Source organism: Stegostoma tigrinum, chromosome 3 (assembly GCF_030684315.1).
Source record: "Stegostoma tigrinum isolate sSteTig4 chromosome 3, sSteTig4.hap1, whole genome shotgun sequence".
NCBI lineage: Eukaryota > Metazoa > Chordata > Chondrichthyes > Orectolobiformes > Stegostomatidae > Stegostoma > Stegostoma tigrinum.
Window position 1 is genome coordinate 102,473,677 of NC_081356.1, and position 14,469 is coordinate 102,488,145.

A 14,469-nucleotide genomic window follows, 5' to 3' on the forward strand; every position below is an offset into this window, starting at 1 on the left:
TTTCTGCATTTAACTAATGTTCAGCATCTCAATTATTCCAAAAAAAGTCCATAACCTCACATATTTTCACATTATATTCCATCTGCCAAGTTTTGCCTTTACACTTAACCAGTCTGTATCCTTCTGCTGACACCCTGCACTCTCCTCGTTGTTTGCCTTCCAGCCTATTTTTGGGTTATCTGCAAACTAAGTTACCGTACATCCACTTTCCTTGTCTAAGTCATGATTTGTATTGTGAATATTGTGTTCTTAGATTCCTGTGGCACGCTGCTGATGACAGACTTTTCATCTTGAAAATGAGCCCGTTTTCCCAACTCTCTGACCTCCGTTAGTTAATTAATGCTCAATTCATGTGAATATACTACCTCCAACAATATAGTTACTACGTCCAACATTATAGAGTATTATCTTGCTAAGTAGCCTAATGCGTGATACCATGTTGTTCATGTCTATCTACAGCATCAGATTGTACATGTGGCAGCAACAACGAGGATCTCTCCTTCATCCCATAGTATATGATGAACAGGAGGACCCTGAAAACTACCAAGGATCAGAAGGACCTTGGTGTGAATGCCCACTGGTATCAGAACGGCTAGGTAAAGTGGTTAAGCAGGCACAAAGTATATTTGCTCCTCATGTCTGAGGCATTGAGTTTAGTAGCAGGAAGGTTATCCTGGAACTGTGTAAAATGTTGTTTGGGCCACAGCTAGAGTGTTGTGTGCAGTTCTGAAATTCACAATATAAGAGGGATGTGATTGCACTGAAGAATGGGCTGAGGAGATTTAACGGCATGTTGTCGGGCCTAGCGGGTTTCGGTTATGTAGAACATTCGGATCGACTGGGGTTGTTTTCTTACAGCAGGGGAGATTGAGTGGAGGGGGAAGGTATATGTGATTGAGATGTATAAAATTGAGAGGGGCATTTATGGGGTACTCGGGAAGGAACTTTTCTCTTTGATGGAGGGACCAATGATTGGGGCATAGATTAAAGGAAAGGGGAAGAAGGTTTGTGGGAAATATTACAAAAATCGTTTTCAATCTGAGGGTGGTGAGAATCTGGAATGAAGGGTGGTAGAGGGGGAATCACTCAGAATATTTAAGAAGTATTAAGATGTAGTTTTTGGGTGCTAAGGCCAACAAGGCCATGGGCCAAGCACTGGAAAACAGAATTAGAATAGTTAGGAGGTGGTATTTGAAATATATAAATACAATGGAAAGAAGGACCTTTTTCTGTGCTGTAGGCCTCTAAAACTCTGTGAGAAACCCCAACACAGTTCACTCTGTACCCAAGAAAGACAGCATTTATATAGGATAATAATGTGGGCATTCCATGTGAAGTGACAAGCTCCTGCACATTGTATGGGCTATGGAACCAGAAAGGTCATGGAAACTGGCAACTAGTGTGAACCTTTCCAGGCCACAAGACATTGCTTGTACCTCACAGCCATTTGCAATGTGATTTTTAACATGAATGATGTGATCAAGAGTGCTTGGGACCTGAAATTTTAATCAGTGCAGGGTATGCATACAACCTTTTTGTAATCACAAAGATACTCCACTTGTACTGTGTGGGTAATTGTTTAATGCCCTTTGAAAGACTTCAAAATCATCACCATTATCGATGGTCCCTCGGAGATGACGATGACTCTCTTCCACTCTCAAGGTGAATCTGTAGGAGGCTGTACAGGCCGATACAGCTACCACAGACTTTGTTACGCTTGGGTCAGGTGGTGGTCTCGGGAAGGGGTGGGTGGGGCTTTGGTGTGGCAGCATGCACCTTTCGCAGTTTGCGCCTGGCTTTCGTTTTGTCCCAACGGCAAGTCTCCAGGTGCTCGATGTCCCCCAGATGCTCCTCCTCCACTTTGGATGGCTTTGGGCCAGTGCTTCCCAGGTGTCTGTGGGAATGTTGCATTTCGCCAGTGAGGCCTTGAAGGTATCACAGAAACATTTCCTCTGTTCACCTGGAGCTCACCTGCCATTTCGAGGCTGGGAGTAAAGCACCTGTTTGGGGAGTCTCGCGTGGGTCATGTGGACAATATGCCTACCCCACCATAGCTGGATGGTGGTCAGTGCCTCGATGTTGGCCTGGCCAAGGAGTCTAGTGTTGGTACATCCTTCTTCCCAGTGGATTCGTAGGATCTTACAAAGCAGTGTTGGTGGTACTGCTCCAACACCTTGAGGTGTCTGCTGTAGACAGTCCACGTCCCAGAGCCACATATAGGAGACGGAACCACCACAGCTCTTAAAAATATACAAAAGTCAAAACCTTCCAGGACTGCTGGCTATCCATTTTCATTTCTATTTGCACTTTTACAATTTAGATGATGATGGAAATCTAGTCTAGTGCCTCACCTCTCAGTCTAGGTGACACCCACTCACCTCCCAAATTTTTATGTTCTTTTCTGCTTGATCCTCTCTGTCAAGACCATTGGCATAAGTTTTTGCACATTCTCACCCAACCTGTCGAACCAGCTTCTCACCTCTCCACTTTACCCCTTAACCCCATGTACGCAGCTTAGTTATACCAAATATCGAACATACAAATGCATTGCATCCACATCAAAGCCGGGTTAGTTGTGATCCCAATCCTACCTTAATGCCCCTTATCCTTCTACACTTTTAACACCTCACCCTTTTATATATTTAGTTGCCTGCTTATTCCTTATAACTATTATTCTCCTCTATATCCCAGTATGGTGTCTCCAGTCCTCACAATTTACTTCCCCAACATCCCCACCTGAGCAGAGGCCCGATTAACTTTCAGTGGACAGACTGCCTGGACGAATTGTTTCCCTAACCCCTGTCCAACCTGTACTTGTGGCCAGTTTCTTACCTGCCTGTCCAATGTAACGTTTGTCACAGTTTTTGCATGGAATCTTGTATATCACGTTGGTTCTGTCTTCATCAGAGGCTGCACTGATGAGGGTAATGAAATGTTTGCAAACTAACAAACCAGTTTGGCGAGTGAACCAACCTCAGCATCCATAACCCGAGTTACAAATCTATTCAAGAACCTTATTCCTCTTAGACTTTGACATGGCCATTCGAGTGAAGCACATGCATTTTCTGCATGTATTGCTTGCATGTGGTATAGGTGTAACATTGATGCAGCACATTACCCTACAGCATAATATCCAAGCCTTGACTGATCACTGCTGAGAACCATGATAGGCTCCTGACTTTGTGTCTGCACTAAATGGCAAGGCAAGCTAGAAAGACCCTGAGTCTAGACAAGGCAAGGCAGGTTTGCTTTGGTTATCTAAAGAGTTACAGTCAGTGAAAGCTAAGATAGCAAGGAAGAGCAAGGTGTCACTGTTCTTTAAGAATTGTGCCCCTTTAATTAATTCTTGCCAAAACATACAACTTTACACTTCTTCACACAAAAGTGTACTTTGGCTGTGTCCATTCAGTCCACCAGCCTACCTAGGTCCCTGTTGAAATTTTGCACTATACTCCTCACGACAGCTCTTACTATGTCACAACTGAGATGAATTATGAGCATTGGGCAGAATTTTCCTAGACCCTTGGAGGCAGATTTAAAGGCAGGACTGGGAGGGAACTTGAAGATTAAGACATCAGCCTATTGGGTGAAGACCCCTGCCCTCTGGGCAATGTTCCTGAAGTGGCAAGCAGCCACCCAACTGGCAGTGGCAAATAACCACTAATTAGTAATTGGGAGGCTATTACAGGAACCAGGTGACCCCTGCCAGAGTCTTCCCAAGATTGAAGTAGCCTCCTGTGGGGGTGTACTCTGGGTGACAGGATGGTGACCGCAAAAGAGGGAGGCTCCAATCCCTGTAGGCTGCGAAGAAAGAAGGCCCTTGATGGGGAGATGAGTAATGGGAAGGGAAACAGACAGATGAAGGAATCCCTCAGTGCCATTTCACCCACATGGTCATTCCATGTGTACACAGTGTAAATAATTCCTTGTTTATCACTAATTTCCCTTTCTATTTGTAATGACTTGGTGTAGGAGGAGTGGAATAAAGATCCCTGCTTTGTGATCATTGGGCCTGCTGTGTGATCAAATCTCATGTTAGAAAATGATTCAGAAAGCACATTGCATAAGAGCGTAAAACAATGTTTTTTAATGACTTTCTGGTTTTCTCTCATTGTTCTTTCTCTTTGTTCTTGTTTTCTCTTCCTGTTTTACTTGTTTGTTTGTTATGTTTTATATCTTTACCTCTTTCATCAACTTTTCACCACTGTGTAGTTCCTGGTTTTTTCTCGATCACTTTCATTTTCGCCATCATTTGCAGTTTATCCTTTCAAAGATCTTCAAGTTCTAATGTTTTACTCCAGTGAGCTAGTCCCCTGAAGTCCTGAACTTAAATCCTATAATTTGAGTTGAAGGTGAGACTTTCAAAATTATTATCATAACTTGACAAACACGGGGATTGATGATCTCTGCCTTTGTTGTCTATGACAACTGAGAGACAGAACGATACAAAAGTTATAACATATTCACTCCATTGTGCCTGCACCAGTAGAATAAACCAGTTGCTTATTCTAAATCCCTTCCCATTACCTGGCCTGTAGCCTGCAGAGCTTTAGGCCCAGATCCAAGTTCCTTTGAAATGAGTTGAGAGTTGCTGTCTCGCCCCCACAAACTAGACAGTGAATTTCAGACGCCCCACTGGGTGAAAAAGCTGTTCCTCATATCCAGTCTAATCCTTCAACCATCTTCTACAATCAGCTGTTTACCTGGTAATCGACCTCTCTGTTAGGAAGAAACGTGTCTTCCATGTACATTCATCCAAGCTCTCGTCATTTTGTATACTTTTATTTAGTCACCGCTCAGCTTGATTGATCAAACAAGACCTTTTCTTTCTTTATCCATAATGGCTTCTGTATGAAAGTAGAGCATCTTTCATTTTGCATATGATGCTCCATCCCATTATTTTATCTGGTGACATAATGAGAGATCGCAGGAGGTTGAGAGCTTTCTGTTTGGTGATTCTTTAACTTACGAAAAGGCACCTTCAGGCAACATTTCCTGCCCTCTTGGCACCAGTGCCACCTGCCCTCACATCTACCCTCCACCTCATCTGGATGTGTCCAAGTGATTTCAACACTTCTAGACCCCTCTCAACAAGTGAGGGTGCCATCCATCCATGATGTCCTTTTTCTCTATAGCCCTGAATAAAGCAGACTACCCAAATTGAGTCACTTGATGGGACCCTCAATGCAAAAACAAAATTCAGGTCAGTGCTGAGCAAGTGCATGCTGATATTCTGAATGTGAGGCTCATGCATCAATTTATAGTATGAAGCTTTTCATTGTTCTCAAACTATCTTCCAAACTGCAAAAATTATAGAACTTTATTGTGGTGTAAGTCAACAGAAAAGATTATTTTAAGAGTCCTATTTCCTGAATTGTTTGTATATTTGTCCATACACTTAGGATTTCAGTTACAAGCTGTAACTTATGACCTCAGGCTGGAGTTTATCAGGTCAGTTATGATGATGCAGGTGGCAAATGTGTGAGTTTTTAAATAATTTTCTTTGCTATTGATCATAAAGAAATTTCCCAGTTAGTGGGTCTGATAAATTAAGATGTAAAATAAATTGGTCTGGCATGGACCTAAAAGCAGCCTCAGGATTATATTTCTCCTTGTTAAAGTGTTGCTAGCTTAGAACAGCCAAAGAAACTCTCAATATGTTTTCTTGCAACACAAGCTCGTAATTTTGAAGGTCAGTGAGATAATTGTACTCCAATCGCAGACTACCGAATGGCCTGCTGGTTTTATAGAAAGCAAAACCATCTTACAACAGCAATGAGGGAAACCAGATGCGACATCAACCCAAGTCTAGAATAATGCAGCGAACTGAAGAGGATTCATGAGAAGATCGATACTGAGCCATCTAGACTGGCACGTTTGATTTATTTGCTTTTAAACTTTCTTTGTGGATCCAAGAGCTATAGTAGCAGTCTTCCCAGCTCCATAATAAGCCCCGGATTCCTGCTGGATATGGCTCGTCTCAGTCTGGATTGACATGCCCCCGGCCCAGCCCTGGTTCATGGCCAGCCTCTGAGCCCGTTGATCCCACTCCTTTCTTCCACCATGACTGGTATAGCTACCTTTCAAGCCTTTTAGTTAGGTTGTATTTTCAGGAGTTTAGGAGGTCAACTTGTTCTATTCCGGTAGATAATATGGACAGGAAACTTCCTCTTGTGCTGGTCTTGGAATGATCAGGAAGTGTGTGAGAGTGCCCTATGATGATTCAGCTTTAATGTTGTCTCCTGCTCTGAGGGAAATGCTTGTCCACACCTTGGCAGTTTTCTTGATGTCCTGCCAAGATCTGGAACTTGGTTTTGAAATCCTGCCCATAAATCCAAGTCATTGTATGTTAGTGCATTGGGTTAGTAGACGATTTTGCCTTCCCTTGAGGTGGTAGGAGAGGTGGAGGAGAAGGACAATATAATGGTGTGAGTTGGCCCTGATGAGACATCGTGCCTTCCTGACCACCTCATTTATTAACGTCTGGACAGGAGTGTTCATGGATGACCTTCACAATCCATAGTAAATTAAGGCCTCAAGTGACCAATTAAAGGCCATGCATTACAAGTATGATCAGCCTGATTTTTCACCTTCCTGATGGACATGAAGGGTGGTTAATTTCCTGAAAGGGAAACCAGGAGCCAGATTGCCCCAATCAGAGCAATCTGAGGCACAGAAGAGGGACAAAGAGGGAACATCTGAAAACCAACCCCTCACTCTTGTCTCCCACCCTCTGGCCTCACAACCCTGCTTCACATGAGGATTAGAAAAATGGCTTACCTTCTCACCACCGGATCTGAACATGCGTGGATCTCAGGCAGGAGTCATAGATTCCCCACAGTGCAGAAAGAGACCATTCTGCCCAACAAGTCTCACCAACCCTCCAAAGAGCACCCTGCCAGATCTGTTCTCTTAGCTTAGCCCCGTAACATTATATTTACCATGGCCAATCCACCGAGCCTGCACACTGTAGGGCTATTTAGCATGGCCAATCCACTTAACCTGCATATCTTTGGAAGGGAAACGGAGCACTCATTGGAAATGGGGAAAACATGCAAACTTCCCACAGACAGTCACTTGATGTTAGAATTGAGTCTGAGGCAGTAGTGCCAATTGCTGTGCCATCATGCCTTAGGATGCAGGAACTCCGACTAATACCTGATTACCCAGCAGTAAAGGCTGATGATCTCAGAATTGTCTAAATGTGACTCTCCTGATGCACTGGTGATCCCCTTTGTCGAAAGAAATAATGGCCTGCCTTAAACCCTGTGTTGAAATCTCTTCTCCTTGTAAGTGGAAATTTTGTGTTCAGTGCCCATGTCCTGTGAAGCAATATGTGGCAAAGCAAGCAGTTAGCACTGGTGCTGGTGTTGCTGTCTGTTGATACTTGTAGTCCTCTTGTTCCTCATCAGAGATACAAGCTGCTCTCAGGCTGACAGCAGGACAGTGCAGTTCAGAGCAAATAGAGCTCAAAAGGGGTGAACTGACCTCCAAGACTTCCAACCCATCAGGTGTTGAAAACACAGTCTCAAAAGGAGTGGTGTGAACAGCAAATTCATACTTAGGTGTAAGATAATAAAATGTGAGGCTGGATGAACACAGCAGGCCAAGCAGCATCTCAGGAGCACAAAAGCTGACGTTTCGGGCCTAGACCCTTCATCAGAGAGGGGGATGGGGGGAGGGAACTGGAATAAATAGGGAGAGAGGGGGAGGCGGACCGAAGATGGAGAGTAAAGAAGATAGGTGGAGAGGGTGTAGGTGGGGAGGTAGGGAGGGGATAGGTCAGTCCAGGGAAGACGGACAGGTCAAGGAGGTGGGATGAGGTTAGTAGGTAGCTGGGGGTGCGGCTTGGGGTGGGAAGAAGGGATGGGTGAGAGGAAGAACCGGTTAGGGAGGCAGAGACAGGTTGGACTGGTTTTGGGATGCAGTGGGTGGGGGGGAAGAGCTGGGCTGGTTGTGTGGTGCAGTGGGGGGAGGGGATGCACTGGGCTGGTTTAGGGATGCAGTAGGGGAAGGGGAGATTTTGAAACTGGTGAAGTCCACATTGATACCATATGGCTGCAGGGTTCCCAGGCGGAATATGAGTTGCTGTTCCTGCAACCTTCGGGTGGCATCATTGTGGCACTGCAGGAGGCCCATGATGGACATGTCATCTAGAGAATGGGAGGGGGAGTGGAAATGGTTTGCGACTGGGAGGTGCAGTTGTTTGTTCTTTGTACACCCTCTCCACCTATCTTCTTTACTCTCCATCTTCGGTAAAAAACATCCCAGATGTCCAAGTTCTTTAAGGACCGCAACTTTCCCCCCACGGTGATTGAGAACGCCCTTGACCGCGTCTCCCGCATTTCCTGCGACACATCCCTCACACCCCGCCCCCGCCACAACCGCCCCAAGAGGATCCCCCTCGTTCTCACACACCACCCTACCAACCTCCGGATACAACGCATTATCCTCCGACACTTCTGCCATCTACAATCCGACCCCACCACCCAAGACATTTTTCCATCCCCTCCCCTGTCTGCTTTCCGGAGAGACCACTCTCTCCATGACTCCCTTGTTCGCTCCACACTGCCCTCCAACCCCACCACACCCGGCACCTTCCCCTGCAACTGCAGGAAATGCTACACTTGTCCCCACACCTCCTCCCTCACCCCCATCCCAGGCCCCAAGATGACATTCCACATTAAGCAGAGGTTCACCTGCACATCTGCCAATGTGGTATACTGCATCCACTGTACCCGGTGCGGCTTCCTCTACATTGGGGAAACCAAGCGGAGGCTTGGAGACCGCTTTGCAGAACACCTCCGCTCAGTTCGCAACAAACAACTGCACCTCCCAGTCGCAAACCATTTCCACTCCCCCTCCCATTCTCTTGATGACATGTCCATCATGGGCCTCCTGCACTGCCACAATGATGCCACCCGAAGGTTGCAGGAACAGCAACTCATATTCCGCTTGGGAACCCTGCAGCCATATGGTATCAATGTGGACTTCACCAGTTTCAAAATCTCCCCTTCCCCTACTGCATCCCTAAACCAGCCCAGTGCATCCCCTCCCCCCACTGCACCACACAACCAGCCCAGCTCTTCCCCCCCACCCACTGCATCCCAAAACCAGTCCAACCTGTCTCTGCCTCCCTAACCGGTTCTTCCTCTCACCCATCCCTTCCTCCCACCCCAAGCCGCACCCCCAGCTACCTACTAACCTCATCCCACCTCCTTGACCTGTCCGTCTTCCCTGGACTGACCTATCCCCTCCCTACCTCCCCACCTACACCCTCTCCACCTATCTTCTTTACTCTCCATCTTCGGTCCGCCTCCCCCTCTCTCCCTATTTATTCCAGTTCCCTCCCCCCATCCCCCTCTCTGATGAAGGGTCTAGGCCCGAAACGTCAGCTTTTGTGCTCCTGAGATGCTGCTTGGCCTGCTGTGTTCATCCAGCCTCACATTTTATTATCTTGGAATCTCCAGCATCTGCAGTTCCCATTATCTCTCATACTTAGGTGTGACAGTTTTTCGATTTCGCAGATTGATTAATCCCCAGCAATCAGTTTCACTGACATTGTATTCACTCCTGTTTGACCCTGCAAAGTTGCAGACAGCTCAGGAAACTGTGTACCATCTACAAGATGCACTCTTTCACTAACCACATTGTGCATGTACCAACAGCACATGTTCTGCAGGTGTTCAAAAGGGCAGCTCAGCATCACTTTCTCAAGGGCATCCAGGAATGGGGAGTAAGTGCTGGCCCTGCCAGTGACACTCATATCTCATAATGAATAAGAGAAAACCTTCTTAATGATAACTAAGGCTGACCAAGCCTGAAACACCCATCCCTTATTAAGAAATGAAAAGAAAATCAACTCTTTCAGAATGTTGACTTGAAATGGTACACACTCTTTGGCTTAATTGCATGTTTTCATGTTGTATGACTGATGTGGTACATCCTGTTTTCTACTTCAATTAACCTATAATGGTTACCTCTAATCCCCTATTTCAAAAAGCTCAGAAGGTGGCGGGGATTCTCTAATAATAGAAAAATACTACAAATGCTGGAGATCTGAAATAGGAACAGAAAGTGCCAGAGAAACTCAACAGGTCTGATAGCATTTATAGAGAGAGAAACAGTTAATGTTTCAAAACCAATATGACGCTTGTTTGTCAATTGCGTCAGAGTGATAACTTTCCAAGATAATAAAATGTGAGGCTGGATGAACACAGCAGGCCCAGCAGCATCTCAGGAGCACAAAGCTGACGTTTCGGGCCTAGACCCTTCATCAGAGAGGGGGATGGGGTGAGGGTTCTGGAATAAATAGGGACAGAGGGGGAGGCAGACCGAAGATGGAGAGAAAAGAAGATAGGTGGAGAGGAGAGTATAGATGGGGAGGTAGGGAGGGGATAGGTCAGTCCAGGGAAGACGGACAGGTCAAGGGGGTGGGATGAGGTTAGTAGGTAGGAGATGGAGGTGCGGCTTGGGGTGGGAGGAAGGGATGGGTGAGAGGAAGAACAGGTTAGGGAAGCAGAGACAGGTTGGACTGGTTTTGGGATGCAGTGGGTGGAGGGGAAGAGCTGGGCTGGTTGTGTGGTGCAGTGGAGGGAGGGGATGAACTGGGCTGGTTTTGGGATGCGATGGGGGAAGGGGAGATTTTGAAGCTGGTGAAGTCCACATTGATACCATTGGGCTGCAGGGTTCCCAAGCGGAATATGAGTTGCTGTTCCTGCAACCTTCGGGTGGCATCATTGTGGCACTGCAGGAGGCCCATGATGGACATGTCATCTAAAGAGTGGGAGGGGGAGTCCCAAGCCGCACCTCCATCTCCTACCTACTAACCTCATCCCACCTCCTTGACCTGTCCGTCTTCCCTGGACTGACCTATCCCCTCCCTACCTCCCCACCTATACTCTCCTCTCCACCTATCTTCTTTTCTCTCCATCTTCGGTCCGCCTCCCCCTCTTTCCCTATTTATTCCAGTTCCCTCTCCCCATCCCCCTCTCTGATGAAGGGTCTATGCCCGAAACGTCAGTTTTTGTGCTCCTGAGATGCTGCTGGGCCTGCTGTGTTCATCCAGCTTCACATTTGTTATCTTGGATTCTCCAGCATCTGCAGTTCCCATTATCACATTTTATTATCTTGGATTCTCCGGCATCTGCAGTTCCCATTATCAATGATAATTTTCCAGTTCTTTTCAGTTGCAAAGAGTCGTCTTTGGACACAAAGTGTTAATGTTGCTGTTAACTCTCTCAATATCTGCTTTTATTATGGGGATTCTCCACTTGTCTGCAATCCCACCCGCATTTAATCCAGAAGTGTGTTGGATCATGCCAGTTATGGTCAATGCCACTTTTTGTGGCATTAAACTCCTGTCAGCACTGGAAACAATTGCCCCTTAGCAATTATGTGGGCAGAGTAACATAATGGTCAGAGTAACATAATAAAGTCCAGGCTAATATTCTGGGGAAATGCATTCAGATCCCTAGCAACTAGTGGAATTTGAATTAAATTAATAAATTTAGAATTGAAATCTAGTAACAGTGAGCATGGCAACTATCTCCAATTGTTGCAAAAACCTGTCCAGTTCTCCATAACTTTTAAGGAAACCTGCTGTTCTTAATTGATCTGGCCTAAAATGTGACTCCAGATCCACATGAATGTGATTGAATCTTAACTGAGCCTAGCAAGCCACTCAGTTCAAAGACAATTAGGGATGGACAGCAAATACCAGCCACAGCAGTGTGCACATTTTCCGTGTCTAACTGACAAATGAAGCCATTGTGTTTACAGGATACACAATGTAAAGTCTAGGAAAAATAATATCCATAACAGTAGAATGGATCATTGCACTGAAAAGCCTCATAACAATTGAGAAACGGGTAATTTCAGAATTTTGGAGTTTGAGACCATTTTCCATACTAACTGGACAATGTAATTTGATCTAAGAGCACATCACAAAGATCATTTGGATTTTGGCTTTAGTGAATCGGGCCTACGCGCCTGTTTGATGAAATTATCCAAAGCTCCATAGCACCTGAATGTTTCTGGTAAGTTTCTCACTGCAGGAATTGTTGACAGTGCATGGCTTTGGGAGAATTTGCAGCTTGTTTTGATTTCACACACTACGAATGGTAGGTCAGCATGGCAATCTCACCTTTCCTTGTTTTGTTATAACCAGCTGAGAAGAACAGATGTCCCACAGTTCAGCCTGGTAACATTCTGCGAGACTAGTAAACTTTGGTGGCAAAATAAAAATGCCAAATGAAAAGGTGATAGGACATGGTAATTAGTCTAGGCCTGTGGACAAAAAGAGTAGGACAATGTTATGCTGTAAATGAAAAATAAGGAAGGTTTATCAGAGACAGAGAAAAAGGGGTGTACAAGGAAAAATTGAACAAATAAGGAGATATTCCAAGCACATAAAGGAAGTTAAGCATGTAATATTTCTGAGATGCAAAGATTATTAGATTATACAAACTATCAACTGAGCCAGAAAAAAAATTTGCAAAATTAAAGACATAAAGAAACAAAAGAAAATACAGAAAACTAAGCCAGTAGAGGCCCATCCAGGGACCTTCCACATTTAAACATTTCTGCTGTTTGGTGAAATACAGGCACCAGACATCCCAAAGCTCGGTGCAGTTTAAAGATATCCCATAGCCCGATGCAGGCTCACATTCGTTCAGTTCCACAAATGGTCAAAATCTAAGGGAATAATTGTTCCAGTCTGAGCGGGTGAAAATCTCCTCACTACCCACACAGATCGGAAACTGAGACGTGTCCTCCTCACCATTTTCTAACCGTTAAATTTAAAGTTCCCTGTGAAAGACAGAAATGATACAATTGTATCAACCACAAGAGAATTCCATTACTATGGTAGTCACTTGTGTTTTTTGTGATTTGTTCAAATTCTATAAATTTATTTTAACCAGATTATTGCTAAAGGTATTTACATTTAGCATAAACAATAGTTGTGGGAAAATGTTATTAAACTATTTGGCATATTTTATACACTTCAGTCGTCTTAAAATCTTTACTTACAGATCTACAGGGCAGAGGTTCATCTTGTACTATGGTGCAAAACGTGAGGTTTTGAATCAACTGCTCATAATGCACAAGATCTGATATTTAATTTTCTATTGAGTGCAATGGAACTGAGTATCAGGCACTGCATAGAATAAATGGTCAATTCAATACTGCCCATTTTGTACCATTGCCTGAGATTCCTTTGTGCCCAACAGCATTTTGGCAGCGTGCCTCCTGGATTAGGACTTTAGAGGTCAACCTACCTGTTTTGGCAGAGGCAACTGTCTTTGCCCTTGCATGTGTTGTAAATGAATTCCCACCTTATCATCGCATTCTGCTGCTCACTCCCTCCAGGGATGTGTTGTGTTATTCTGGATGATTAATTAAGGCTTGATTTAACAACCTCCAAATGAACAGGCACTTCTTAAATGAGGTAAATGTTGAACGTAGAAGCTCATCAGAGAATCCCTCAAGTTTAGAAACCATTCAGCCCACAAGTTCACACCAAGTCTCCAAAGAACATCCACTCCCTGCAACCCTGCATTTCCCATGGCTAATCCATCTAACCTACGCGTTCCTGGACACAATGAGCAATTTTCAATTCATCTAACTTGCACATCCTTGAACTGTGTGAAGAAGCCACAGCAAGCCCACAGATAATGTACAAAGTCCACACGAAAACCTCACTCTATGCTGGGATTGAACCTGGGTCCCTAGTGGTATGAGGTAGCAGTACCAACCATTGTGCCACCCAAACATCAATGCGTCTGTTATGCTTGTTGTGATAGAATGTGCCATTTCAAAGGCAACAGCGTTGTATTGAGAGCCTGTGCTGTGAGATTACTTTTGGGCAAAGCAAGCATGAAAATGGCCTTCCCACTTAGGTTTATACCAAGGTCATCACTCTTAAGTTTATTGCTGGTATCAGTTAGTGTGGAGTTAAGGTAGAATTTGTCACAATTCAAGATGAAATATTTCTTTTGAAGATCTGGAATTTTTTCCATGAAGTGGCTAATAATTGTGTATAAACTACATCTTGATATAACAAAGAATCTGCCTTTCTGCAGATTGTCTTTATTCTCTTCACTCCAACCATTAACTTTACTTGGCCACTATTATCGGAGATACACAGTCATGTATAGTCTGCCCAAAAGTATGACCTTGGCTTATTGTATGCTGATGCTTCATCCTGAAGCATTTCTTGGTCATTTTTTTGTCAGTGGTAGCTTACATTGCCTTCCACTCTTAGAAGTGGTTCCAAGCCTACCACAACTGGAATTATAATCAAAAACATGGCTCTGAATCTTATGTTTATGGTCTAAGTACAAGTTGTGTTGAGTTTATTGGAGGGATATTGTCTGTAAGGCCTTGCAAACTTTCTCAATCTATCTTAGCAAACTGGGCTGCATTAACTACCTGGCCCACTCCTATGGCATCTGTCACATTCAATTC